The 27,125-nt window shown below is 46.9% G+C and overlaps 1 protein-coding gene across 3 annotated transcripts in view; it reads left to right on the top strand.

Annotated features, from left to right (window-relative positions):
* CAPZB (capping actin protein of muscle Z-line subunit beta) overlaps positions 1-27,125 on the top strand; it is a 129,510-nt gene that overhangs the window by 16,096 nt on the left and 86,289 nt on the right. Inside the window, exon 1 of one of the 3 annotated variants that reach the window (XM_072975250.1) lies at positions 17,740-17,760. The exons of the other annotated variants lie outside the window; for them this stretch is intronic. The gene's annotated coding sequence lies outside the window, so the exon portion shown is untranslated. Of the gene's footprint in view, positions 1-17,739; positions 17,761-27,125 lie in introns of those variants that run through there. 3 annotated transcript variants of the gene reach the window in all.

Here is a 27,125-nt window from a genome sequence, read left to right on the forward strand (position 1 = left end):
GAGGTCTGAAAGAAACATTTTTTAAAATGACCTTGTTTTACGTATGTTTCTGCTTAAGGACACCTCACTTAATGTTGTGGACTCATTAACATTGAAGCCACTGCTGACAGCACCGTAACTCATGTCTGAACAAGGCTTGTCCGACACGTGATTTCTCTGTAAGGTGCATCACAGCCCTCCTGTACTTGGAAACACCAGAGAGTGCTACGCTTGGGGACTGTTTTTAAACAGCAGAATCAAGGAAAAGGTGGCACTAAATAGACCGTGAAAACAGCTCTTGTTCACAGCATGAGAGCTGGAACACGAGGGCAGAGCATCGCTGTGTTCATACTCAGCTGGGATCAGGTGTGTCGGACAACCTGGATTCTTCGCCACCCTGTGTGTGTTTGTGGATGATGGTGATAGTGCCATGAGTATCGATTTGGGGGTTATACACACAGTTTAGTGAGTGAGCGAGTTTGCAAATACGGACTCTGGAAATGAAGAGAAGTGACTTTTCACACCAGGTGCCCAATAAACCTGCTTTGTGGCTCTTGTGGTACCTACCTCATGAGGTAGAGGTAGTTACAGTAAGGACTTTAAAAATAAGATGTCAGTAGAATATTTTCCAAATTTTTAACTTTGTAGGAGGTGATGTGGAGGGAAATTATAATCCCTACGATCATTTGATGCATAAGTTTTTAGTAAATGAGTAAGTCTTTCCCAAAGTCTGATAAGACTTGAGTGTTTAGGAGTCACTTTTTCCTGTCTTAAAACAGGTATGTGCTCCTGTCTCTTGGAGTCTGACTGCAGCCTGATAAGGCCCTGGGTGTCCCTGGCCATTTTAGACGAGCGTCCTGTTCTTAGGACCTGCATGGATGGGAGGGGCCCAGCTCTGGAGAGGCCGGCTACCCTTCAGTGTTTTCCAGCTACATATACTTCCCAGTATCGGACACTGGTGTGGAATCCGAATTGTCCTTTAAACCAGAGCAGCCCTGATGATTAGGACTCTTCTGAACTGGACAGCTTTGCGGGGGGAGGTTATTTCTGGACCTCCTGTCCTGGGATTTTAGAGGAAACATGCAGCAAAATAGAAAGGAGGGTCGCTGAGGCAAGGTAATGGATTAAACACTGACAGCTGGCTCAAGTCTAGGGCGCAGAGGGAGGCCACCTTGACGGTAGTCTGGAGTCGGGTGTACGTAGGATCCAGGACATTGACTGCCCCTGACTGGTCTGGTGCTTGGCGTTTGGACCTTAGCGTGTTTGGGGCGGGAAGACTTAGGCTGGATCAGCTTGGGAGAGGGGGGTGAGCGCAGTGAAGTCCTGCGCTGCAGGGCACTCGAGCCCCGTGCAAGAGCTGCGACATATGTAGGGACCATGGCCTGTTGCTGCACTCTGCTGTTTGTCTGGCTCCCTCAACTCGCCCTTCTGTCTCTTTCATCTTTTCCTTTTATTCTGTCTTGCTTTAGCCTGTTGCCAGAGTAAGCCCAGGGTGGTGCAGGACACGTTCCCCTACTTGGCCGTCTGCCAGCACAGTTTATTATCATTAATGCTTTTCTTTAAATCGTCTTGAGCCCAACACCACAATCTACTCTAAGCAGAAACATCTGTAAAATCACACAGTTGATGTGCTAGTTACATTTTTTTTTCTGCGCATATTAAAATAGGTAACCACTAAATTGCATTCGTCCATATCCCTCCTAAAACCTCTCTTGAACCCCCGTGATCTGCCTGCCACACTCTGGGAAATGCTGGAGGGGCAGGAAGAGCACTTTTCCAGGAGTCTGGAACCCTGAACTCACGCCATATCTTGGCCCCTGACATGCTGTGTCCTCTCCAGGCCTCGTTTTCTTCTTCGTATTGAACTGATGAGCCCTAGGATCCCTCCACAGTCAAAATTTGCAGGATGCTGTTTAGTGGTAACTCCATGGCTTCCCAGTCCCTCTGACAGGGACTCTGACCAGGACACGTACTTCATGTGCTCAAAGAAAGATTTTTTTAAATATTGGAGCTCAGGAACATTTTGTCTTCAAACTTGTGTATTTTTATTTGGGTTTCAGCTCTCACTGCTTGTGAGCCAAGGCAGCAGCTTAATCAAGTACAAAGGGTGAGGGTTTTGGAGCCTGGCGGCATCACGCATCCCTCTGTCCCGCTGGCCCCCTCCTGTAACGTGGGAATGTAAGACCCTCCTGGCAGGGCTCTTGTGCTGTGGAGGCGGCCAGGAGCACAGATCACGTGGTGTCTGATGTGGGTTCCCTCCCCATCCTCAGCCTACAGGGGTGTAGAGGTTAGTGTTGCTTCTGTCCCAGTCACAGAGTTGTTTTTGGACAGAGATGTAAAGCTTGGCTTCTGGAGCCAGACGGCCTGGGTTTGAATTCTTGCTCCTCTACTTTCAACTGCTTAACACGGGGCTTCATCTAACTCTCTGGGACTAGTTCCTCATCACAAGCTCTATTTGAGGTTAATTAAAGGAAATAAAGCGGGCGCGATGTCTGCTGCTGTGCCTAGCATGTAGTGAGGGCTCCGGACATGCTGGTTTTATCGTAACTTGTGAGATGATACAAATCAGATGAGTAGTAGCACCTGGGGTAGAGTAAGTGCTCAATAAATGGAAGCTGCTGTTTTTCTGACAGGTGGCAGAAGGCCTGGGGCAGGGAGTGCTGGCTTCTTGCTGCGGAGGAGGGCGATGGTTTTCTTTATGTGACTCTGGCTGAATCAGAGACTTTTCATCCTCCCCACCTCCACCCGCCTGAAGCCTTCCATGCCTGTAACCCACCAGCAGGAGCTGGGCATTCGACCGCACTGCCCCAGAAACAACTGTAACTCAGTTTTGAAAAGGCAGTATGGTCACAACTTTCAGAAGTAAAAATGTGTGGGTGAAACACTGTAGAATGACAAATCTCCCTTCTGTCCTGTCCTCTCATGCCCAGTCTCTTCCAGCTTGCCCCTCACTCCCTGAATCCTCTATCCCTGGGTAAGCACTCAATATTTCTACGGTCTCTGTTTTGTTCTGCTTATTAAGGTATTATTTATGTACAATAAAATACACCAGTTTTAAGTGCACAGTTCAATGAGCTTTGGTAATAATCATGTAGCCCCCACCTCAGTCAAGTTGTAGAATAGTTCCCTCCCCCTAAAATACTTCCCCCTGACCCCCCTTGCACTCCCTGCCCCCTCCCCTCACCTCCTTCGCTTGACAGCCACCGGTCTGCTTTGTCGTTATGGTTATGCCTTTTCTGTAATCTCATAGTAATGGAATCACAGCACACAGTCTTTGGTGCTTGGCTTCTTTTGCTACGTGATTTGTTTTTGGAGATTCATCCACGTTGTTGCACATGTTGCTGGCTTGTTCCTTTGTAGTGCTGGGCAGGACTCTGGTATTGCACGGCATGGGCATACCAGTTTGTCCATTCACCAGTTGATGGACTTTTGGAGTTGCTTACAGATTTTGGATGTTATGAATAATTTTGCTATAGATCTTACTGGTGAGTTTTTGTGTGGACCTGTTTTTTTTCCTTGTCCTCATTTCTTTAGATATAACAAATAAAAATTTATCTCTTCCCTTTCTTACATGAAATGTAAGTGAAATATTATAAAAATGCTTCTGCATCCTGTTTTTTAATTATTTTATTTATTTTTTTGAGGATTTTTTTTTTTTTAAGTTGAAGGTACTGGGGATTGAAACCAGGACCTCGTGCATGCTAAGCATGCACTCTGTCACTGAGCTATACCCTCCCTTCCTGCGCCCTGTGTTTTTTGAAATAGCCTCAACACCATATGAGAAGATTCATGTTGAAACTCTAGTTTGGTCATGTGCCCTAGCGTCTCAGAAACTGAGGGTGCTGAGTGGTCTTCGTGGCTCCTGGAGGGTGCCAGCCTGCTGGGACCTCCGAGAAGGTGATGGAGGTGGGTATGGCTACCGAGAGAGTCCATCTAATAGGGCTTCTTGCTCCGTGGACCATTGAAGGGGGCGAGCGTGAGGCTGAGTTGGGCTTAAGTGGGGTCATGTGAATGTTTTGGCATCAGAATTGTAAAGGAAATTAGCTTGTATACCAATCACGTCCTGTTCCAAAACCACAGGTGCTTAGCAGAGGTAAATACCCGCCCTTCTACAGTCCTTCTGTGTAAGTGAGGCTGGATGAAGTAAGTTCAGTTTATGGATGTGGAGGACAGTGGCCCACATTATGTGTTTGGTCAGAACGCATTTTATTGAAGTCACACTTTGACCTGTCTCTGGTCCTCATTGCCTTCTAGACCCCTCCACCCCTCAAGGATATACTGTTTTGAACTTTTGGAGGGAGAGTAAGCTTAATAGAATATGCAGAGTTTCATAAACAAGGAGGCTAATGAGATCTTTACCCTTCTAATCTTCTGGTAGTGCTGTTAGCAGACAAAAGGACTTAGGAAATCAAATCCATTGTTTAAGGAAATAAATTCTACGTTGCTTAAGGATGTTTTTTCCTGGAACTGCTCTGTCCACTGGAACTTTCCATGATGTTGGAAATGCCCTGTCTCTGCTGTCCCCTAACCTCTAGCTACATGGGGCTCTTGAGCCCTTGGAATGTGGCTAGTGTGGTTGAGGAACTGAATATTTCATTTTGTTTAATTTTAATTAACTTAAATAACCATACGTGGCTAAAGTCTACTGTATTGGACAGTCAGGTCCACATGAATATTGACTCCCGTTGAGAAATTTTCTTTAGTTTAAAAAATTATTCTAGATAGGAGCCATAGGGAATACTATTAAGCTGGACCTGCTTTAAGTGATTTTTTAAGCAGATTAGGTAAGTATGTTGTTTCATATGGGGTATTATTTATACAGTATGTTTTCTGGGTGCCCACTATTTGTAAGGCCCCCTGGTGAGTACTGTATTGGATAATCGGAAGTTATCTAAGTTACTTTCCCTCCTTGGACCTCAGTCTCTCCATCTATAAGGAGGTTATTGGACTGGATGGGCCTTTTAAAGTCCTTTCATGTGCAGTCGTTTTTATGATTTTGTCTTTAATAACAATAGTACTTATTTATTAGACTCCCCTGTGTACCAGGAATCATATCCAGAATACTAAGTAAATGTGTTATCTCATGTAACTGTAATGATTTAATCATAATTTGGTCCCAGTGAGAATAGGTTTCATAGGTGAAAATATTGAGGCTCAATGATGTTAGGTAATTCACCTGTAGTCATGTTGCCAGTTTCCTGTAGAGTTCAGATTCCCACTTGGGTCTGCCTCGTTCTAGGCTCTTTTTCAGTTAAATCTTTTTTTTTTAATGCAATGGCTGTTTTAAAAATACATCAGTTTCCTTAAACATTTACAACTCTTCTTTTAAGTAAAAGTTGAATCCTTTTTTTTTTGTTTTTAAATAGACTTTACAGTCGTGCTCAGCGGGGGTTTAGGGGGTAGGTGAACAGGTGGCGTAGGTGGAGACCAGCTCATCTGGCAAGCTCACGTCCTCCTTCTCAAATCTCCATGAAAGGCCTGCTTTGAACACGCTCCTACTGAAATGCCCTCTGGATGCCCAGGCTGGGCAAAGCTCAGCTCTTGCCAGGAGCTCCAGGGAATGGCAGTGGCCTCAGGAAGAGAGGAAGAGGCAGAGCTTGGTCCTAAAACAGTTTCTTGCTCTCTTGTGTACCACGAAGCAGTAGAGACCCATGGCAAGGCTTGTGGGTTTGGAGCCTGAAAGTTGACTGTCTACCACCTGCTTCCTGGCTGGGCCACCTTGTGCAAGTCACTCCACCTCTCTGAGCCTGGGCAGCTTCATTCCCACATCCACCAGCAATACTTCAGGAGATTCTCCCATGAGCCACTCACTGTTCTGAGTGCTGGGGACCTAGCAGTGAATAAGAGAAGCTGTGCCTCAATGAAGTTTCATTCTCATTGACGATGAGCTTCCTTTTCCCGTCCTTGAAGCAGAAATGTGGCTCTTGGGAACCTGCCTCATAAGGTAGGTTGTTCTGAAGAGTAATGAGCTGCCCGATTAACACAGCCCCCATTGCCCCTCGCCAGAGATGCCTGGGTTGATTCCTAAAGGCCAGTGTTCTCTGTCGGGTGGCGGGGCTTTGGCTAGAGTCCTTGGCGCTGCAAGTGGCCCTGGTGGCTGTTCGGAAGGGCCGGTGGTGCCTGGCCATGGTGGGCTCCGGTGTGTGATACTTCTTTCTCCCAACTCCTTTTTTTTCCTTTTTTGGATAAAGAAATTCTACCATGTGGGAACTAATGAAGTAGGTGCCGGGAGGCTGAACAAGGAATGGTAGAAAGTTTAAAAACGAAGTAAATCAAAGCAGATCTCCCGTTCTCTCTTTTAAAACATACTTTAATTTCCTTATTGCTTTTCTGACTACAAAAGTAATACTTACTCTGTTTGAACAACATAGAAACATGTAACTTGGAAAGTGAAACCACCCCTTTATTTCACCCCCAGAGATATTGCTAAGAGTTTGATACAAATACTTGTCCAGATATTTTCTACACATGTGCTTATATTAAAAAAAAAAATCCCACCTCCACAGACGGTTATTTATTCAGTCTGCCTTTCTCACAGCGTGCCTTCCTGTCCTTCAGATCCTGTTTCCTGGGCGCATGGAGTCAGGGTGCCTCGCTGGTTAAACTCAGCCTTGTCCTGAGGCCAGAACAGGGAAGCAGATGTCCTCTAAGAAGCTGGCCTGGGGAGGTGGGTCCTGGTGAGAGACGAAGGTGGCCTCTGGAAGGGCAGGCAGAAGTGAGAGGGGAAATCCAGTACGGCTAGATCTTTCCTCCCACCGCACCCTCCTACAAAGACTTGCTCCAGTGGTTGACTTGACATCCTGGCTTTCCTGACCCGGTGAAGGCTTTCTGCAAACTCTGAATTTATAGCATAGAAGTACCATCTCCACATGGTAGTGAGTGGAGAACCTGCCTGCATCTTTCAGAATTGGGCTTAAATTTGGTGAAACTTTAATTGGCTGTTTTTTCTTTTTTTTCGTCAGCTGCTTCACATCCTTTTAGAAGGATTTCTTTTTTGGATTATAAAATTCTAAAGGTTGGCTTTTAGAACGATCAGCTCGTTTGCCCACGTTTGTGGAGATGTTTCTTTATATTAAAAAGTGGGTGGTGGTATAAGATAAAGGTAACTGCTGTGACTGTCTAAAGTTATTAAAGCTTATTTTAATTTTCAATCAAATTGAACCATATGAAATTGCCATTTCATAGGCCCAAAATGGGTGACTGTTGGCAATTTCATAAGGTTCAACTTAATAAGCTTCATTTTGGGAAGTTTGGATCATAGAAGGAAAGAATTACTTGTAACAATTTCTTTTTTTAATAAGTCCTTTCATTTTTTCATATATGTGTGGGTTTTGGTTCGTTATAGGCTACATACAACTTTTTATCTTCCTTTTTAAAAATTAATATGATCAAACAATGAGATACCACTACACACCTATTAGAATGACCAAAATCTAGAACACTAACAACACCAAATGCTGGTGAGGATGTGGAGCAGCAGGAATTCACATTCATTGCTGGTGGGAATGTGAAATGTACAGTCACTTTAGAAGACAGTGGGTGGTTTCTTACAAACTAAACATACCGTTAACTAAACGCAGAACCCAGCAATTGTGCTCCTTGGTATCTACCCAAAGGAGTCGAAACCTGATGTCCACACAGAAACCTGCACGCTGATGGTCATAAAGCAACTCTGCACGGAGCCGCCAAAACTTGGAAGCATCCAGGGTGTCCTTCAGGAGGTTAAATGTATAAACAAACTGTGGTACATCTAGACAGTGGAATATTATTCAGTACTAAAAATAAGTAATCTGTCAAGCCGTGAAAAGACATAGAGGAACCTTAAATGCATGTTACTAAGGGAAAGAAGCCAATCTGAAAAGACTACATTACTGTGATTCCAACTATATGATATTCTGGAAAAGACAAAACTATGGAGAAAGTAAAAGGATCAGTGGTTGTCAGAGGTAAGGGGAGAAGGAGAAAGGGACAGGCAGGGCGTAGGGGATTTTTAAGGCAGTGAAACTAATCTGCGTGATACTCTATATGGTGGATACACATCACCGTGCATTTGTGCAGACCCGTACGCTGTAACCAGGAGTAAACCCTAATGTAAACTATGGTACGTATGTCAGTGTAGGCTCATCAGGCATAACCGGGGTACCACTCAAGGTGGTGGGGGATGTTGATTAATGGGGAAGGCTATGTGTGAATGGGGGTAGGAGTTACGTGGGAACCCTGTACCTTTTGCTAAGTTTTGCTGTGAACCTAACATGTTTCTGAAAAGTCAAGTCTATCAAATTAATATTGCTTAAAAGACTTTTCCACATTACTGTAAGCCTTTATAATCATGATTCCTTAATGGCTACTTAGTACTCCTTAGAGAAGAGAAGATGGATCAGTATCTTCCCTGGTACTCCATCTTTAGGGTGCTTCCAGTGTTTTGCATTATAAACAGTGTTTCAGTGACTGTGGTCCTTTATGCAGTTTTCTTTATATTTGAATTCTTTTGTAGCCTGGACTCTCAGGATTAATAATATTGTGTTAAAGTATGAGCACTTTCACAGCTCTCGACAAATACTGCCGTATTGTTTTCCCAAGGTATCACGCCAAGTCATAAGGCCACCAGCAGTATGACTCAATTGATTGCTTCCTTGTCAGCCTTGGGTGGTTTTTCTCCCTTGATTTTTAATTTAATAGGCAGTAAATAGGACCTTATTTTTCATTTGTGGGTTAACAGGTTTGAATATCTTTGTCCCCATAATGTATTTGCTAATTGCATTCGATGTCATTTCTCCCCACCTTTGAGCCATATCTGTAAGTATGCTTGTTCCAAGATGGGCAATTATCAGAAAGCAGTATTGCAAGAACAGAGCTCCCCAAGTGTACGTGGTGGATTACAGCGCCCTCTGAGCCATTGTTTGGGGAATTAAAGGTGCCTAATTAGTGCAGATCAAGGCTGGAAGCAGGCGCTGTGGGCCTTGTCTGCAGTCCTGGGGCCCAGTGGTGATTCCTGTGCCATCTTCCACCTTCTGCCGTTCCGTGAACTCAGCTGAAATTTGATCACGTTACGGTATGGCTAAAGGGCCTAATTAGCCATAAACCTCAGGAAATTTTGAAAATTAAAGAGTCCATTAATCCCAGGGTCCCTCCCTTTGTGAATGGCTCTAATTCCCCTTTGGTTTGCTTGACTTTCCTGTTGTGCCTTAGTTCCAGCAAGGCTTGGATAGAATGACAGTCTTTTTACTGGAACTTCCTGCCTTTCTTGGGTTAAGTGTGACCCTCTAAGCCTCCTCTCTCACCTCCCCCCACCCGCTGAGCTACTCTCTGAGTAATAGACTGGAGTGCTGGACATTATTCCGTTTCCTGGATGAAAATGCTCGAGTGCCTTAAGGTGCCTATAATGACCCTTATTAGTGCCTCTTACCTTCTCGTGACCTCGAGGGGCAGAGATGACCTTTTCAGCTGCATTTCTTGCTGAAATTGCCATTGAGACTAAGCGTCCCTGTTTTTCCTCTCTTTAAAATGCTGACGGTCTTGTGTTGGGCTTTAGATTCCTGTGGTCTGAACAGTCACAGACCGCAGTGTTCCCGCCCCAGGTAGACCACAGCGGCGGCCAAGGGAAGTGGAGTCTGAGGATGTCGTGTGCTTGGATGGGCTGATGCTGGATGAAAGGCCAGGCCTGTGAGTTGGAGCGTGCCTTTCTGTACTGGCAGTCGTGCCTGGGTGGGGGCGGCCCTCTATCCCTTCTGAGGCAATGTACGTATGAGTTAAGGGTACCTGTGTTTCAGGAAGCTCGACTGGGATCTTGAGGCTGGTGGCGTTGGGAAGATGTTCCTGTATGCCAGCCTCTGTGAAACCAGAGATCTAGTGTGTGTGTGTGTGTGTGTGTGTGTCCCTTGGACTTCCAGCTGCCCCTCTTCTGAGAGGTTTTATTGGCTTTCAACAACTATTTTTGTATTTCTTTAATCTATCTCTCAACGCTCTTTGCTTCTCTTTGTAACTCATTCCATTTACTATATTGGTTGATCTTAAAGTTATGAACCTTGCATATAAGAACCCTATAAAATGCAGGAAATAGGTGCTTATTTTCCTTGTGTATGTAACTAGCTCTGATAGTGTGACCTTTTCATAGCTTAGAAAGAAAGTAGCCAGTATTCTGTGTGGTGCTAGATGTGACCGCGTCTGTGGACCTCTGCATCTGCCAGTCCTTCGGAAAGAATTTAAGATGACGAGCACATTCCCGCTTTGGAGCTGTTCTCGCCTCTCTCTGTAGCTCCTCAGTGACTTTTTCAGTACAGGATTGCAAATCCAAGGGCCACTGTGGCAAGTAGATGGTATCGGTGAACTGGCCTGGCTGAAGAGACCAGAGACCTGCAGGGCTGTGACAGTCAGGAGGGCCCATGGTGTGGGTGTCCCACTTGTCCAAAACCACAGTGTGTCCCAGGATAACCCAAACCGTGTGTGTGAAAAACTAATGGTCCCAGGCTGTAGCCGAAGGATCAGTGAGGGCTTCCTGCCTGTGTGGACCTCTCGTTCCCTGCTGGACAGACCCATCAGGTGGGCATGCAGAGGTCCTCTAGAATTGCACTCTTCTTATAATTTTTAATTTTTTTTCCAATTTTATGTTTATCTTACAACTGGAAGTTTGTACCTTTGACTGTCTTCGTCTAACTCCCCCGGCCCCTACTCCCTGCCTCTTGTAGCCACAAATCTAATCTCTTTCTCCGTGAGTTTGTTTTTGAAGTGTAATTGACCTGCAGCACTGTGTTAGTTCCTGGTGCACAACATAGTGATTCGATATTTCTGTACATTTCAAAATGATCACCAGGATAAGTCTGGTTGTTATCTGTCCCCATACAGAGGTATCACCTAGTTATTGACTGTGTTCCCCGCACTATACATTCCATATCTGTGACTCATTTATTTTGTAGCTGAAAGTTTGTGCCTCTTAATCTCCCTCACTGATCTCTCTCCTCCACCCACCCCAGGTTGGCCTCTTTCAGAGGATAGTTTATCTGTTGAGTTAAAAAATAGAAATGGGAAGAGACTGCCACTAGAGTCTTTGATGCTAGGAGCCCGTGGGGGTCCCAGGCACCCTGGTTAGCAGGGCTGTCCTGGTTCAGGGCTCTCCTGACCACACCCTACCCTGATGAGCCCACGCCCCGCACACCTTCGGCTTTTCTTACTTTGTAGATGGCCACCTTTGTTTCCTCTTTGCCTGAGTACCCTGGCCTCCTCATGGAACGGGCAGCGATGGTTGCCTCTGTCTGCCACTCAGTGGCCCCGAGTGCGCCTGCTCCTTCCTCTGGGTCAGGCCGCCTATAACTGGCCCGGGAGGCTCGGGGCCAGTGGTCCCTCTGGGCCCTCTGCTTCCTGGCTGCTGGGTCTGCAGTGTGATTTCCTCTTTGCAGGCTGGTTCCTTGAATTGAGCTCTCAGTTTGAACTCACCCACTCAGCCCCTCCTCCTTCCCTTAACAGAGATTTTCTCTCCTCTGTTGGTTCCTTCTGTTGCCTGCGATTTTGTGTTCGAGGGGCGTTAGGCTACAGTGGGCACTTGAACACATCACTGAGAAGAGCATGACTCAAATGGTTCTGTTTTTGTGTTATAGCCTCGAAGCTCTCCTACTTGAATGAGTACTTTTAATTCATTTGGAGAAAATTGTGACAAGTTTCTGAAATGCATTATGGACACTTTTGACGTTTACGGTAAAGAATGTAAGTTTGCAGTCAGACAGCCCGCAGTTCCCGCTTCCCTTCTGTGGCCTGGGACAAGTTCCCTCACGTCACTAAGCCTCCCTTGCCGGTGGGGGTGATCCTGTGAACTTCGCAGGGTTGTAAGTCTCAAATGAAGATTGTGTGTAATGCGTAGAAGACAGTTAATAGTAGTTGTTAGTAATCGCATACAGCTTGCCAAAATAAAAGGAAACTCCTTCCATATGTCATTTGCTCGGAAAAGCAAATGTCCATGAACTGTGGAAGAGAGTTTTTAAAAACGGGTGTAGCTATTACAGGGGGAGATGGGCGGCCTTATAGGACAGGCTTGCTCTTTGGGGGACCTGTCTTAAGTGGCCAGTACTTTGTGCGGGTTGTAAAGTGAGAATTGTAAACATGGCAACGGTTCCCTGATTCCTGCCACTTCTAAGCTTGTGTCCAGGACCTCCTATGAGAGGGCCAGGGAGCAGATGCCACTGAGAGATGCGGTGCCTGCTCTCCAGGAGCCCCCGTCCCGGCAGGAGGCAGATCTGAGATGGATGAAGCAGCGAGAGGCAGCGCGCCGGGGTGGCGGTCAGCAGCGTGGGTGCTGGAGCTGGCTGCCTGGGTTTGAGCCCCATGTGTCCTGCTGTCCTCACTTTCCTCATCCGAAGAGGAATGGGATTGTTATTTGGGGGGATGAGCTAACACATACCAAGTGCTTGCTTTACTGCCGGATCCCCAGGAAGGACTCGTTAATTGTCTGCTGTGTACGTTGTGAGAGGCGGTGTTCACCAGCATAGTGAACAAGACCACGTCCCTGCTTTCTTGGGACAGGATGTCATAAACAGGAGCGTTTACAGTATGAGGGCTGGGAAGAAACAAAGTGGGGTGATGTGCTAGGACCTGAAGGAGGTGGGCTGGGTGGGCAGGGAAGGCCCCTGCCTGGGATGGTGAGATGGGATTGCTGAGAGGAGGCCAGCCCTGGACGCATCTGAGGAGGGGACAGCTGGGGCCAGGGCGCTGGGGCGGAGGAGGAGAAGGGTCTGCTGGTGAGCAAAGCACCACATCCAGTTGCCAGGTCAGCAGGGCCTTGCGCATCAGGTTTTATTCTGATGGTAACAAGGAGCCGCAGGGTTCTAAGCAGGGGAGTACTATGATCTTATTTCTATTAAAATAGGTTACTCTGCCTGCCATGCAGGCAGAGGGCCTTGAGAGGCCAGGATGGAGGCAGGGAGAGAGCAGTTAGGATGTCCAGTAAGAGAGAGGGTGGTGTAGTGGAGGTGGACAGAATTGGGGTTTGCTCAGACTCATGGGACTTGTAGGTTGACTTTGATTCCAGTTAGAAGGCCCTTGGGGTTGGTTTGTGGTTGAGTGACAGACACCTGCAGATATCGTCACCATCAGGCCTCTCGATTTGGACGTACAGACTCCACATCCAGTGTTCTTCCCACAGCTCCCCAAAGCCCCTCACCATCCTTGCTGTGTCCCCATGGTGGTGGACGGCCCACCAGGACCAGGAGCCAATTTGCAGCCCCTTCTCTTCTTGGTGCTCAGGTAGATAGCAGAGTCATTGATTTGTTCCATGAATATTTATTTACTGACCATGAGTTAAACACTGTGCCAGACCCGGGCAACACAGAGGTGACCAAGAAGGACATCACCATTGCTCTCTTAGAGTTCCAGAGATGGACACCAACCAGAGGGAGGCCTGATGCCACTAGAGGCTGGAATAGGGGGACATGGGGTGGTCAGGGAGGGCTGGGCTTGAGCTGAGGGAATAGCAACCCAGGCAGAAGGAACAGTATGTGCAAAGCCCTGTGGCAAGAAGTTTAGTGAGTAGGAGGGCCTGAAAGAGGACAGTGCGGGTGAGGAGCACATGGGAAGTGAGAATGGATCTGATGGTGGCTTGCACAATGGGGGAAGGCTGGTAATGGTGATGGAGAGAAATAATAGTAAAATAATAATTATAATAAATAGTAAGTTAAAAGGCTTCATGGCTTTAAACTACTAGCACATAGTTAAAAGCTCAGTAAATTTACATGGTAAATGATAGGTTTTGGTAGGGGAAACCCTGAGGTTCGCTTCACATAAATTGAGGTGCTTTTGAGTCATCCAGAGAAGTGGAGGCAATGAGGTGATTGGGTGATGCGTCATTTGCTAATATTTTCAGACTGTCCTGTGCAGAAGTGTGCTCCCCTTCTGGTCCCAGCCTTGTCACTGTTAGTTATGTGACACTGGGAGTACTGACTTCCCCAGAGCCTCTGCCTCCTCTCCTTTAGAGTGGGGGTTCCTTACAGCTTGGCTTGAGAGTCCAGGGACTAAGGTGAGGGCACTCTGCATGCTCCAGGGGGCTGTGCACACGTGGGGTGGGGTCCTGCTCCCCCGTTACATGGTTCTCCGTCCTTCCACCATGTACTGGTAGAGTCGGGGAAAAAAGCTTTGATATTTACCATTTATGGGATTATTCACTTCCTCTCTTCAGAGCTTCTTGTATGCCATCTGGGTCAGGAAGTTCTTTCTTATCCGTGGTCTTCCTTTTCCTGTTCCTCTCCTGTTCCTGTCCTGTGCCCCCACAACTCCCCTTCCTCGTGCCCAGATGCAATGCCCAGAACCTGTGGTGGGTTCTCCTTGGGAACTCGTGCCGACTCTGGGCATTTCTGAGCAGTTCAGCTGCTGAGGTTGATGAGATGTTGCACGAAGATATGAGGAAGGCCTGCAGGTAAGATAGGGGCAGCTGGTAAAGATGAGAGGAACAGTAACAGTCCCTTTATAGGCTGGCGTGATGCGTGTCAGTTTGCCCTGCAGTGCGACACGGATCGGGCAGTGATAACTGTTACAGGCTTTGTAATTCAGCGGTCTTTTTTTGGCACTAGATGAGAGCAGTGCTAGCATGCAGGAAGGAGTCATGTAATAGCAAAGATAATCCTTACAAATAATAAACATCCCTTTCTATTATTCCAAAGACAGACATTTGGTCGTGGTGTCGCTGGGGTTTCTCATAACTTCTGTGGACTCTTGACGGGTCTTTTCCAAAACAAGCATGGTGAGTGCACTTTGGGTACTTTCCCTCCCTTGCCCCTTTATGCGTCAGACGTACAGGATCTTCCAACACAAGCCTGAATGTCCGCTGACACTGCAAAAGGGTAAAAGGATAGTTTTTAAGGGTTTTTGCTTCAAAGGTTCTGTGCCAGCGTCTCTTTTTCTAGATTCAGTGTCTTGTTTGTGAAACGATGGGGTGAACTTTGATCACCTCCACGTGCTCTCCCACCTCCTGCTTCAACAGAAATGATCCCATTAAGTGGCCTTTGCCCTCAGGCTGTAGAGACACTCTGAAAGTGTGTAGTCAGGAAAACGGACTTTTTGCATATCAGTCACACCCTAAGGGATGATATAATGAACTTTCAAAACAACTTTTAAGTGAAAGATTCTTCTGCCACGTGTGATTAGCCCTGGCAGGACGTCTGTTTGGGAGTTCCGGGGGAGGGTGAGAATGCTCATGTTTGGCTTCCTGAAGCAGGGCCCGCCTCTGCGTGCCTTGCTGTCGACCTCTTTGAGAGCGCCTCTTGGGAAGTGCTCCAGTGTCCTGCTTTGCAGATGGGCACTTGTTCCCCACTGGTGCAGGCCCTAATCCACAGCCATGCCATCGCTGTTACCCATCTGAGCTTTTTGTCCTGATTGGGAGACCTAAGACTTTTGTCCCTTGGCCAGGAGCATATTTAAAGACCACCATACCACTCTCACCTAGAGTTAAATATACCAAAACGGCAGCCACATTCTTCTGCCCTGAATTCAGTGCTGAAAAATAGACTGCTCCTATGTGTGGCTTTAGGAGAGGAGGGCTGAAGCATGCTCCCAAGACTGCCATTATCAATCTGTCGATAAACTTGGACTGAGTTAAGCACAGGTGGGGAATAATTGAACTGGGTAGATCAGATTTCGAGTGTGAACAAAAACACCGAGAATCACGTTGTAATCGTTTCAGTGTGGGGCACGCTCTTGCCTCCCTGGACCCGGAGGAGTCTGAAATAGCTGAAGAGAAAGGGAGCAGCCCAAAAAGAGGAAGCTGGTGACAAGAAGCTTCAAGATGGTGTCCATCTTCACCTGGAAGTTGCTCTGGAAGGGAAGCAGGGATCGTGGGAGGAGTGTGGGTCCAGGAGGTGGGCAAATGTGATCTGCATCCTGGGTCAGCCTCTTCCAGGCACCATGGCTCTGGCAAGCCCCTGAACCTCATTTTCTTCCTTTTGCCCACCAAGGAGTTAGGAGTTGACTCAGTATATGTTACATGCCTAGTAGGGTGGGCATCAGAAGTGGTAGCTATTCTTACTGTGAATAGCGTTTTGGGCCCCCTGGAAAGGGTGTAATTATTTGATGCCAGGGTCTGTGCCAGGAGCTCTACCTGGCCTCTCATTTCATCCTAACGAATCTCTGAGGTTGAGTAGTGGTATTCCCATTCCCAGGTTAAGAACCTGGGCGTGTGTGGTGGTGGAGTGGGTGGTTAGGTACTGTGTGGAAGTTTCATTAGTCTTGCCTGGGGCTGCTTACTGGCCATTCCTAGTGCTGGCACACTGTATATGCTTTTATTTAAGGGCATAAAAATGATAGTAGTCACGATCTCCTGATTTTGTAAATTGTAGAGTTAGAAACATAGCGAAGTATAAATTAAAATTACTTAATCTCACTACTTACACAAAATGTTTGTTATTTTGCAATATTTCTCTGTGGTCTTTTATTACAATTTAATTTTTCAGAGGACGTGGACATAGGTATTATTGTGTGCAGGTTATATTGTGGGTGGCAGTATTGCATGGCAGTTAGAAACACGTCTCCTGGAGCCAGGCTGCCTGGGTTCACATTTCAGCTCTGCTGCTTACTAGCTCTGTGATCTTTGATAAGGTCCTTAACCTCTCTGTACCTCAGTCTTCTCATCTATGAAATAAGATTAATAACAGAAGCTGTCTTATAGGCGTGTTATGAGGACTGAATGAGTTAACACATGTAGATAAAGCACTCAAAACAGTGTCCAGCACACAGAAAACCCTTTGTAAGTGTAACTTACAGTCACCATTTTTGTATCTGATTACCTTTTCTTTTTAAACCTGATTTTGGCTGTTGTGTAATACTGCATTGCATAGACATCATAATTCACACTGAGACCTGCGTATTCTTTTGTTTCCTTGAGCATGTTGGCACAATGGCTTGGAGACAAGATCCAGTTTCCTGGCATTTTCAGTATGAGACAAAGTGAGGCCATTTCAGAATCCTCTCCCCGCTTCTGCAGCTCCAGGACCAGACTTTGAGCCACACCTCGTCAGACCAGTGCATTTCTTTTTCTTGGCTGTCATCTGAATTTTCAGGCATCAAGGCCCCACTTTGTTCTCTTTCCCCCGGCTCCGGCTTTGGGAAGTGTGGCCTCTTGGTCCTGCTCAGTGATACACAGTACACTTTGTGCTGTCAGCTTTACATCGACCCCAAGGTCGGAGGTTTGTGCCGGTGAAGCTGCTGGGGTTTCATCTGCAAATGAAAACCACCTGGCCAGCTGCTCTGGCCAGACGGAAGCCAGATGGGAGAAGTCAGGAGGGGGCACTGGGTGGCCTGGAGCAGTGTCCGGGTGTCGTGTCATCTGTCCACTTTCCTGGCCTCTCCAGCTGTAAATGATGGTTTGTAAGTTGTCTCCTCCGGTGCCTGGATAATTTCACGTTGCAAAGCTCTCCCATTTGGGCCATGGCCAGCCCAGATGTGACCCAGAACCTAGAAAGGTGACACGCATGTCAGGTCTGACAGATGAATAGGAGCAACAGGTGGCTCAGTGGCTGCGAGGGTGGAAACCTTCACTGTCATGGTGAAGGGTGATGGCAGGCAGCATCAGCAGCAGAGCTTTTGGGATCCACGCGGCACTCAGGGAGGAGAGGTTTTTGGATCTGAGCAAGGCTGGCAGTTAAACTGACAGATCCTGAAAACAGTCGTTGGCATCCCCCTCCCCCCAGATGATTGGTTGGCTCATGACAGCTTGCTGGCAACTAGGGAGTAAAGGTGGTCAGATCACCGGGCAACTTCTAATGAGATCCTTTGCAGTTGAATGAAGGGGAAAAGAGGCATTTATCGTAGGTAAGCATCTTTCTTCGGTCCAGGTTGTCACAGGTGCCACCAGGTTTTGATTGGTGGTTCATGGAGGAAACGTTTGGGAGTTTTACCTCTGGGCTTTGTGGATTGAGGAGGTTGCTGGAGTGGGAAATCATGTATTCATTTCAGTCTCTAAATCCTCTCCAACTCGGGGCGACAAAAGTAGAAAAATAGTCATCAAATGTCCCAAAAGGCAAGAGGGAGGAGGAGAGGAGCTAGCCTTTTCAAGTTGATTTACCACGAGGAGTCAGAGTTCTGCGGCTTTGAGAAGGAAAAATCCCCTCTCAGGCGGAAAGTGCCGGAGGAGGTCGGCATTCTGGGCGTTTGCTTTCGCCTTCGGAGCGGCCCCCGCGCTCCTTTCCGGGCCAGTGGCACACCGCCCGCTTGCTGTTTGCTGTTTAAGCAGCTGGCGCTGCAGCCCCAGTCCTACTTCTGATTATTTGGAGATTATTTGGCTTCCTATCTCTAGGCCGTGGCCCCTTAGTACTTGATGGGCTGATAGGTTGGCTGGCTCATAACCCTCCAGGAGAAAAACCCACCCAGTGCCCTTCCCGGGAAGCACCCAACGCCACATCCTCCCCAGGGCAGAGGCTGGGGTTTGCACAGCCCCTCTGTGTTAGCTCTGTCTCCGCCCTTTCTCCCCACACGGAAGAAAGCTTATAGTCTAAGAATGCGGGTGAGGAGTGTCAGAGCAAACGTGGAATCTCTCTGGCTCTTGAATGTGAAATAAACTTTACACTGTAACTGTGACTCCTTGCAGATAGCTTAGGCTGCACCGCCTCGTGCATGGGGCACAGTGTTCAGATTGAGACCACTGAGCCCAGGAGCAGGAGGCTTGCAAGCTCCTGGGGCTGCGTTGAACTAGGGCGGTTCACTGTGCCCTTCTCTGCCAGTTCTCAGTTGTGTGAGCTCTGGCTGACTGCTCTGACCCCGAACTTGGGGTGGCATGCCTGGGACACATCTAGCTAAAACTCATTTAGCTGGGTCGCCACGTCCTCAGAATACCGTAGGAAGACACAAAGATCTTGTGGTTCCAGCTTCCTTCTGGGTGATGCTGGGTTCCCTCAAGGATTAGGTCTGGTCCTGCCCAAAGACTCTGTCTGGGCTAAGATTTAAATTCATCTTGGCCACATTAAAACAAAGCAACAAATACTACAAAATCCTTATTTCCCAAAGAATGATAGCAGTTATACATGCTGCTGGTTGAGTGTTCTCAGTGAGGGCTGGGCTAGATAGCACACCTCTTGGGGGGCCCACTATAATCTTGTGTGTGGCCATCGTCAGTTTTTGATCAGTGGAGTTGTAATTTGAGAAAGCACATTCAAGATTAGAATTTTCTGTCTGGAAAATAAAGCCTAGTTTCTACACAGTTACAAACCCTTGAGGGTAAAGTTAACAAAATCCAGTTGGCAAATGGACCACAGATTTTTAGAGATTGAGAAATACTTTCATAAAAAACTTGGAAAGTTCAAAAAAATAGATAAAAGGAGAAAAAGACTCACTTAATCTCCCTACCCAAAGAAAAACACTGTTGATATTTTCATATATTATTTCCAGGATTTGTACATTTTTTTCTTAGTTGAAATTTAATTTTTATATCCAACTTTGCAGATTTAACGTAAAATAGATAATTTACCCATATTTTTAAGGACACTTTACACAAACATTGTAATAATCACAGACTGTATGATCATTTCCCTGTTATTGGGGAGGTTATTTCCAGTTTCTTGCAGCACAACAGTGGGCATCTTTGTGCATAAATTTGAGTGATTTCTTAGGGCAGATTCCTGGAAGGGTATGAACACTTTAAAAGCTTTGGTTACATAATTGCCAGTTACTTTCTAAGAGGGTCGGACTCCCCTGCACCGTTTCAGGCATTCCGGTTGCTTTTCTATTCTATAGCCATTGTGCCTTTGATGTAATGCATAATCTTCCACTCACCTCTTCCGGATGGCTTATTGTCATATTATTCATTCTAACTTTGGCCCATTTCTTTTCACCTTTGAGGACTTCTAGGGAGTGGCATCTTGTCAGGGGCGGCTTTAAAGTTTCTGTTGCACGAGAGCAGTGTTCTCAGTTTTCCTGCACAGCGACATCTTGGAGTCCGGGAGGTGTTGGGGCATTTGGGCCTGTGCTCTGTCTTCTCTGCCACTTGTCTTTGAGGCGAGCCTGGCAGCTCGGCCTGAGCCTTATGAATGGCTCTTCAGGGCCAGTGCTGTCCTGTGTCCTGTGTGCTCTGGAACTGAACCACTCCCCCACCCTTATCTGGTGAGCCTCTCCATGTAGCCTGTTTGTCTAGTGACTCCTGAGAGGCTGCCAGCTTCCTCTGTTCCTGCCGCGTGGTCTTGCCCTGTGATCCGGAGAAAAGCAGGGCCCGGAGCTGCTGGCCGCCTCCCTCACTGGCCCAGGCGGAAGTGGGGCAGGGCCAGGGGCCGAGCAGCCGGCACCTCAGCGCTCCAGACCTGCCCCTGCTGTGTTTATTTCGGCTGCTTTATAGCTGTGTAAATTGCCCTGGTTTTAAGTGTATGACTCAATTCTGTAAATTTTTTAGTAAATTTACAGTTGTGGAGCTATCACCACAATCCAGTTTGACAATATTTTTCTCGCTTCCAGAGGATCCCTCACACCCATGTGCAGTGACTCCCGGTTCCTGCCCCTGCAACCTCAGATCATTCTCTGGATGTTTCATACATACGGAGTCATATGGGTTGCTTTTTAAGGATATTACTTAATTGTAAAAATAAAGCTTGCTGGAAAACGTCTGGGAGAATAGAAGCCGGGTTATCATTAGCAGTTAACTTTGGGGGGTAGTTACCTTTAGGCGGTGGGATTGTAGGGGAACTTTTCGTTTTCTCTAGTGCTTGAATTTTTTACAGCAAGCTCGTATTATATTTACAATCAGAAGAAAAATATAAAAGGAAAAAAGTGCATGTTTCATTTGTAGAAGATACAAAAAGTATAAAGAGGATGAAAAAATAAGTCACTCAAAATTTCCCCTCATGGATAAAACCACTTTTTTTGTGTGTGTTTTTCTTCTTCAGTCTTCTCTAAGCATGTTTTTAAAATACGGCTTTCATACTTAAAATTTTGTGTCCTGCTTTTTCTTACTAGCATCATGTAAGTTTTTTCTTCACCTAACTTAAAAAACCTTGGCAAACTGTTAATGATTTTAAGTGGTTCGTCTTAATAGTTGTGCCATAATTTACTCACACTGATCATTAAGGTTGTTTTTACTTTTTGCTACTGTAAACAATGCTGAAATGAATGTGTAAAAAGCCTTGTGTAAGACCTCTGCAGAATTCTGGGCCAGGAGCTTTATAACTGAAAAAATTTTTTCTCTCAATTTGGAACTATTTTTACAAAATTGCTTTCTAGAATTCTTCTCTGAATTTCATCTACTCCTTGAAATGATGTATTTTGACCCTGGGGGGTGGGGTCGAGATTTCCAGGAGATGGCTCATTTAGTCAGGTTGAAGAACAAGGTGGGAAGTGGCAGGGAAATGAGGAAAAAAAGCCACACCAGGGCCCGTGCAGATGGCAGTGCCCTCAGGAGCCCGGCTGTAGTTTATCTTAACAAAATCTCATAATCTAGATGGTCTTCAGGCACATTGTGTTTTCTTTAAATAATCGTTTTTTGTTCATCCTTGGTTTTCAGCAAAGGTTTGTGTATTTATATGGGTGAGGAAATGTTTTAGTTGTTTTAAGAGGGTCTGTCCAAAGAGATTTTTGGTCAGATTCAAGCCAGGGTTGCCTAGGTGTGGGGAGGTGACAGCATAGAAACAGACTGTGAAGGGGCAGCCATGGGGACACACACGGGGGACACGGGAGGGGCTGAGCCAGTTACACATACGCCTCTTTCTCTCTGTTGCAGAAGCTCCTCAGAATCTGAACAGAGGTTTTAAACCTGGGATGTGTGGGGTCTGCGAACCCACCGGATAGCGTGTTCAGACTTTTGTGCATATGTGCATTTCTTTGGGGAGAAGGTCTGTAACTGTCGTCGCCTCTGGCCTTACAGAGGGTGAGAACCATGAACTGCCCTGCAGGGTTTCGTGTCTTCCTGGATGAGGAAGGTCTGGCACCCACCCCACGCTGCGGCCACCACACATCCACTGTGGGGTCTTGGTCAGGTGACCTGGCCTCTCTGCACTGCACTTACCTTGTTTGTGAAGTGCTGGCCACACTGGAGGCACTCAGATTCTCATCAAAATTATTATTTGAATTTGGGCTCATGAAGTTTTTAAAGGCAGCCATGGACCAGAAATTGTCCTCAGTAACCTCATATCCCTCACAGCTGGGCCGAGTCTGGTGTTGTCAGTGTGACTCTGTTATATGGTATCTTGTTTACTTTAAAACAAGGCGTGGATTTTAAAAATCCTTTTATAAAAAGACATGCTCACTGTAGAGAAGGGTATAATTTTTTGTTTTAGGGAGAGGATAAAAGGTATGAATTCAGACCAGTGCTAGACATCTACGTGTTTACCCATCAGAACACTGATGGGAAGAGTGCAAATAATGAAGCCTTCTTTTGGTGCCGTTGTTGTAGTTAGTTAGCACAGCACAAGGGAGCTGTATTTTTATGGTATTCCAACTAAAGCCAGAAGCAATGGAACTTTCCCAAAAACAAACCAGAGTTGGAGATTGTAGAGTGCCTGGTGGCATCTTTACAGGAAACCAGCAAGGGCAAAACTTTCCAAGCTGAAGGGTTTTTGGGGATTTCTGAGGACCCTGTGTGTTTTCGGTCCCTTACGCACCTGGACCGCCTCAAAGCTTTGTCTATGGTCTCCTTTTGTTCCTCCCTTAGAGGGGCTTCCCTGGACCAAGGGCAAGTGAGAGGAGGTTGCTTCATGTCCAATAAACATTAGATTCAAACAGACCTTGAAGCTGGCAAGAACCTAGCTTAGATGGGGTTCAATGCAAGGAAATGGTGCCTGATTTAAATTTTTAAAAAACTTTATTGTGGAACATTTCAAGTATATAATATAATGAGCTCCACTTACCTGTCGCCGTGGCCAGTCTTGTTTCATCTGTACCCACCCACTCTACCCTCTTCTAGCTGAAATTAGTTTGAATCATATTGTCTGGTTTCATTTTAATCAGCAATCTAGGCCTCTCTATTCTGAGAGCAGAATTCTCCTACACACTGTACCAGGGTCTCAATGACCAGAGTGATGACTGGCTTATGTTTTTTGAAAATTGTCAATTTAAATTTTTTTTAGCCTTTTTTTATGATTAAAATATAATGCATGCCCATTATAATTGGAAATCACAAAGTTTAGAGGTAATAAAGCCCCTATAATTCTAGCACTTGGAAACACCCCTGCTGTGATGACTTTGAAGGGCCCAAGTGGTTGTCTCTTGTGTGCCCCGGCACCTCGGGCTGCTGGTCTCTGCATCTTCTGCTCTGGGCCTCCCATTAAGCCACCTTTCATCCAGCATCATCAGTGCCTCTGTCTCCTGGAGCCTGGGGAGGGTCCGATGTGGTCCTCTCTTTAGTTTGAGACTTGAGTGTGTTGGTGACACGCTGGGTGCATGTTGTACAGAAGGGTTGAGCACACCCGTCACCACCCTGCAGTTGGTGGCTTGTTCTTTATATACATGGTGGGTGCTCAAGGAATGGAGTTAGATGTGTGTGCCGTACTCCTCTCCCACCGGGCCAGCAGGGCCTTCTATTTCTGCCTCGAAATGCTTCTCTCCCCAGGCTGGCTGGGCAACAAAGCGGAGTCCCAGAGAAAATACAGTCCTTGTCAGTCCATGTCCCATACTCACTTTACTTCCATGGAAAGTCCTGAAGCAAATTAACTCCTGGTGTGCTCAGGCCACCAGTGTGCCATGTGTCCCCACCCTCTGAAGGCAGGGAAGGGTAGACCGCAGGCTTGAGCCTGGACACACAAGCTGCACAGCCAAGAAGTGCATGGCACACTAACTGGGCATTCCCCTTTTCAGAGTTTTCAATCTTGGGTAGTGTTATATTACGTATATTTTCTAATTACATCAACTGTTCTTTGAAAGCATGGTTTTTGACGTAATAGTCTGTCTTAAGGATAAACTAGAGTAAATTAGTAGAGTTGGTTGCAGTGATAGCTCTCCAGACACTAACTCTGAGTCACTCTGCCTAGGGGACCTTGGCTTGGATGTCTGCAGACTTTCCTCCTTATCTTGTTCCTTGGGGTGCAAACCACATGTCCTAGCAGCATGGCAGCTCCTTGCTTCGGGTCCAGTGGTTGCCATCCAGAGCAGCTGACTTTAGCCTAGACTGAGATTTACCCTTTCACCACGGGGAACGGTTGGACTGAGCCACAAGGGTTGGATTTCAGGAGAAATGCTTAATCTACATGAGAGAGCAAGTTGTTTTTACATCACCTCTCACAGCTTCTATTTCTGACGCATATCCATTACCAGTGTGTCTTGTATTAAAGTGTTTTCTGGATGATTATACCTCGAAGTAACTTTTCCGCGCAGTTTATTGGATGTGTCAATAATACGTGTGTGTTTCCCTCCAGCTGTTGGAACAGTTGGTAGCGACCCCCGCCTCAGTGTGCTCTTGCCCTGTCCTGCTTCCTCATGCCTGGGGCAAAGGATTTGGTGGCAGCTGGAGAAACTGCTGACGTACTAGGTGTTAGGGCCTTGATTCCCTCAAAGAACCCCACCAAAAACCAGGGCTGAGTCTAACAGGAATAAGATCTCAGGTGAGTGGCACACGGTACGCATTCAGTGAGTCGATGGAATTAACCCTGAGTTCGCCTTATGGTGAGTGGTCTCAGAATTGTGTCACATACAGGGCACAGGCAGAACCAGGAGTGCTCAGCCAGGAGGGCAGGTGCTCCGTGAGGAAGGACGTGGTGGCTTGCTTCGCCAGGGATTTGCACATCCTTGGGGTGGCTCTGGAGGACAGAGGGACCGTCAGTGAGTGGAAGTTGTAGGTGTAAGGAAGAGCTGCCTACACACCTGGGCTGTGTGGAGACAGGCTGCCCTGGAAATGGTCAAGCAGAGGCTGAAAGTCCCGATGCTGTAGGGATTTCATAAAGGGGAAGTGGGCCTCCGAGGTCACCAAAACTCAGATGCTGGAATCTTTAAGAACAAAAGACCTTTAACTCCAAGACTTTCCTAGTTGATACCATCTTTTCCCACATTAATACAAATGTATATGGTTATAGTCTACAAGAATGAGGTTGTGGTTAAGATGGTGTTAAAACTTTTATTCCTGTAAATGTAGAACGTTTGTGTGGAGGAGTTGGTTTCGTACTTTATCTCACCTTTCTGTTATGGGAGATTTTGGAATACCTCCCAAGAAACATGTCGTTTCCTGTCTCTCTGATGGGCTCGCCCAGAACCAGAAGACGGCTTTCCCACAAGCATCTCTTGTCCAGGCTGTGCCACCGCGCTCCATACCACCTGGGACTTTTGTGGTCTTGGGTGGATCTCACTGATTCCTACATCCTGCAAGAATAAATCCTGGCCGATGAGGAAATCTGTTTTCCATCACTGATTGGAAACGGATTCCTCACCCTGCCCCCTTGCTCTGGATTTAATCTTCCTGTGAGAATCAGCTAAGCCATTTTCTCTCGTCAGAGGACATCCCAGCACTGACCAGCTGCCTGCTCTTGGTTATAAGGGAAACCAAAAGAAGGAGAGTGGGCAGCCTTCTTTGAAGGCCGCTCAGGGCCTGTCAGCCTCTGGTGGGGAGCCGGGCGCCCATCTGTGTACTCACTTCTGTGAACAGCTCGGTGTGTTTGAGAGCTGAAATCCTAAGCCGGGCACTCTCCCCGGGGCCCCTTGCTCCTGTGCTGAGACTCAAGAGTGAAGCAGCACAGGGAAACGGAAGAGGTAGGGAAGATCTGCGCCTGGATTCCAGTTCCGCGTGTAGGCTTGGACAAGCCCTGGGGCCTCTGTGAGCCCTGGATTCCGCAGAGAGCGTGGGAAGCCTCCGGGGTCATTTTCCAGAGTTCCTCGGCGTTCTGCTGGGCACTGAGACGCTCGGGAAAACCTCCTCCTCTCTTCACTCAGCATGCTCTGGCTTTCCTTAAGTTTACTTCCTAATTGAATTTTCTCATTAAAACCTGCATTCCCAGAGCTTGGCCAGCGGTACACTTTTGAGGTGGTAGAGGAGTGGCCAGCTCTCTACTTCCTTTTCTTTTCTCCACCAGCTTTACTGAGGTATAATTGAGGCCCACTAGGCAGCACATAGTTAAAGTGGACAATTTGATCATTTCTATTTGTTTTATGATAACACGTAACATCTGCCTCCCTGCTCGCCCCTTCCTCCTGCGCTGGATCCTGCACTCCCTAGCTTTCCAGCCACTTACTAGGCAGCGATTCCAGCTGGCAGAGCTGTAACAAGTGTTTCCACAAGCATTCCCACGATCCTTTAAGTGAGGAGCGTGACCTCGGAACCATGTGCCGCTTCCCCTCCCCTGACGTAGGAGGAGGTGGGAGGTAAGAACAATACTGGGATGGATGGAGTCCCTGTCTGGGGTGCTGCCGGAGAGCTGCGCATTTGTAGGCCGTGCAAACACTCGTGTTCTCCTGGGAGTCAAGGGTTAGAAGGGGAAAGTGAATTGATTTCTACTATCATGTTAGAGGAAGGAGCCTAGCAAAACAGCCCCCCCTGCTTTTCTCAGCTCTCCTATGGTGCCTCCCTTTCGTTTTGGTCATGGAACTTAGGAGCCAAGTATAAGAAAATGGGCAAAGTGAGGCAAAGATGTTTTCTCAGTGTCGGGAAGCTCTCCCGCCGGTGAGTTTGGAGGCCTGCCCTGCCAAGGGCCCTGGTAAACAGTTCATTCAGTTTCCCAGGGCTGATGGGGATACGGGGAGAATGCATTCCTCGCTTTGGGAACTCGAAAGGTGTCTTGCTGTGACAGGACCTGGAATGAGCTTCATGCCCATGTGTTTTGTTCGTAACCACTTTCCCAGTCGTAGAGAGTCTCCATTTCCTATTGAAGTCTTTCAGACTGTGCAGGAGCCGTGAGCGTCTCAGGCTGGCCGGCTCTGCAGTCTTATTTATTCATGTGACTGAGCCACAGGAAATAATTGATATTACTGTTTATTTCCTTTGTTGGAAATGAGTGAGTGTCCAGCTCAAAACTTACTTAGGCAAGTTTGTCTCTGGGGGTTCATTTGCGTCCTGCATGGCTCTGACTGTAATTTTCCTCCATAGGTGAGGAATATCCTGGCTGGAGGTAATTAGGGTAATAACATCCCAGCCCTTTTGTCATTCAGCACCTTGTCCTCAAATTTCTCCTTCTTCTACTCTCAGAAGCATGTTTGGCCTCAGCCAGGGCGACATTTCTTATATTCATGGAAGACCTTAATGCCTGAAGTTACAAGATCACTTTTAGTGAAAGCTGTCAGTA

This window comes from Vicugna pacos, chromosome 13 (assembly GCF_048564905.1).
Source record: "Vicugna pacos chromosome 13, VicPac4, whole genome shotgun sequence".
Classification (NCBI taxonomy): Eukaryota; Metazoa; Chordata; class Mammalia; order Artiodactyla; family Camelidae; genus Vicugna; species Vicugna pacos.